The following is a 2,641-nucleotide window of genomic DNA, read 5'->3' on the forward strand; positions in this document are numbered from 1 at the left end:
GAAGTTGTCAGTTGTCACGTGGGTGCTGGGAATTGAACCTGGGACCTGTGTTCCTAACTGCTAAGCTACCGCACCAGTACAACAGGAGCAGTACAGCTTTCTGCTGTGGGTGCTAGGGATGTGGGCTCTGNCCCTCACGCTTNCTGACATGCACGTCAGCAGCTCCCACTAACTCNCAGTTGCCTTTATCTAATGCCTTATAAATGGTACTGGGCTGTACAAGCACCAACTATTTGTTCACACCCAGCCGCTCATCTCCATCGCACACAGTAAAAGCTGTAGCCTACTTCTTCCCACCCTGTTACTCTTACTTCATTGTCTCCTTCTGAACTTAGAGGACTGTCTTCCTTTCAAGATGCCCCAGTTAGCTGGGCAGTGGTGGCCCATGCCTCTAATCCAGCACTTGGGAAGCAGAGGCAGGTGGATCTCTGTGAGTTTGAGGTCAGCCTGGTCTATAGAGTAAGTTTCAGGACACCCAGGGCCGCTCAGAGAAGCCCTGTCTCAAAACAAGACGAGACAAGATGCCCTAGTTNCACAGACACACAGTGACAAAATGCATGTGATGTAACTTCCTTCTTGGGGTCTGGCTTTTTTGACTTTTGAGAATTGGCCAAAGGCAGGAATAATTTTTAAGTCAATGGATTGCTCCCCCAAGTAGGGACTGGAACTTTCCTAATGACATACATGACCTAGTAGTAAGATAATGGTTTACTATTTTCCTAGATTTCAGAACACATGTACTAAATAAATGAACANAGCCCCAGTGCTGATGTCAAATGTCCTTGTGCTACTCTCTCTATAGTCCTCAGACCAATCACAAAGTAAACCCTAGCCAGGCACGGTGGCCTCAGTGCTCAGGAGGCAGAAGCAGGAAGATCTCTATAAGCTTCAGAGCAGCCTGGTACCTGACCAGCCAGGGCTACGTGATGAGACCTTGTTGCAAAACAAAACATAAAACAAATGGGAATTCTTACTTTGGAATGGGTTTTGTTAGATAGAACTTAGCATATGATCTAAAAAGGATGCCAGAAGCATTCTAAGATTCTAGAATGTTCAAATAGAAAATATTGATTTTAGGGGCCGGAGCAAGCAGGGTCAAGCAAGCAGAGGTCCAGAGTTCAACTCCCAGCAACCACATGATGGTTCACAACTATCTGTACAGCTACAGTGTACTCATATACATAAAATAAATAAATAAATCTCTAAAAGAAAAGAAAGAAAATAATGATTTTAAAGTGTAAGTGNAAGAGGTTATTTATTCTCTCTGAGAAACCCAGGGCTTGCAGTACTGTTTTCCCCTTGCCTCCTTCCAACTATACAACCATATACAACACACCATACAGTCCGTCACACACACACACACACAGTAACAACAACAAAACCCTGCACTAAACAAATTTCATTCCCTGTATAGTTCCAGATTTGTAAAGTCATAGGCTGCCTGNGGCAGTGTAATTAATGGACTACTGAACTATAATTATGCAGTATTGTGAAGCTATTCCTAAGAATACTTTAAGTGATAAATCCATCTTGGAAACACTGGTCTCTGCTCACTCAGATAACCATAAATTAATTCACCATAAATTCCTAGTAAACTGTCTCTAGACCAGCCATAAACTCTATACACTGAGTCTGTGACCTAAAGGCTATGGGGACTTCCTGACCACTTAATTGCTCTTTCTGCTTCTGTGAACAAGCCCTTCATATCCACACTGCCTTTCTGTATGCATGCACAGCTGCCTTTAAAAACTCTAACAAAGCCAGGTGGTGGTGGCGCATGCCTTTAATTCCAGCACTTGGGAGGCAGAGGCAGGTGGATTTCTGAGTTCAAGGCCAGCCTGGTCTACAGAGTGAGTTCCAGGACATCCAGGGCTACACAGAGAAACCCTGTCTCGAAAAACAAAAACAAACAAACAAAAAAACCTCTAACAAACTAGAAGCAGTGAATAAAGCTTCCATATGACTTAGTCAGGCATCTTGGGAGTCTTTCTCTTCACGTACCACATAACAGCAGAACCCCTCACTTCCATCTCATATCTCTTAGAAGGGAGAAGATATATAGAAGAAGCATTTTGCTAGGTAGCCATACTTGATCTACTGTTCCCTACATAGAGCCCAGCAGACCTCAAATTTATATCTTCCTGCCTTAGGCTCCTAAGTGTGCCACTATGTAGGACTTTCTCTCCTATATTAGTGTTCATATTTAATCTGTATTAAAACTACCTCTAAACCAGGTGTGGTGGCACATGACTTCAATCCCAGAGGCAGGTGGATCTCAGAGTTGGAGGCCAGCCTGGTCTACACAGTGAGATCCAGGTTAACCAGCCAGGGCTGTGTAGAGAGACATTGTCTCAAAATAAAACAAAACAAAGTAAAACTCAAAACAAAAACAACAAAAAATATTTCTAACTTTGCTAGACAAAAGAGTGCTTAAATATTAAGAATAATCTCAATTTTCTTGGCCCCAATGATGCCTGAATACAATCCAGGTGCAAAGAGATAGTTCTCATATAATAGCAAGGGTACATTACACATGGCTCATTGTGTGGAGAGAAACTGAATGGTCTGTCAAGGTTAGCGTGTCATCTGCAGGGGGAGTGTCTCTATGTCCCTCTGGATGAGTGTGTCACCTGCAGGGGGA

At 43.2% G+C, this 2,641-nt stretch overlaps 1 protein-coding gene across 1 annotated transcript in view; it reads right to left on the reverse strand.

Annotated features, from left to right (window-relative positions):
- Positions 1–2,641, reverse strand: part of Ccdc77 (coiled-coil domain containing 77) — a 26,249-nt gene that overhangs the window by 11,152 nt on the left and 12,456 nt on the right. The window lies entirely within an intron of this gene.

This window comes from Mus caroli, chromosome 6 (assembly GCF_900094665.2).
Source record: "Mus caroli chromosome 6, CAROLI_EIJ_v1.1, whole genome shotgun sequence".
NCBI classification, from domain to species: Eukaryota; Metazoa; Chordata; class Mammalia; order Rodentia; family Muridae; genus Mus; species Mus caroli.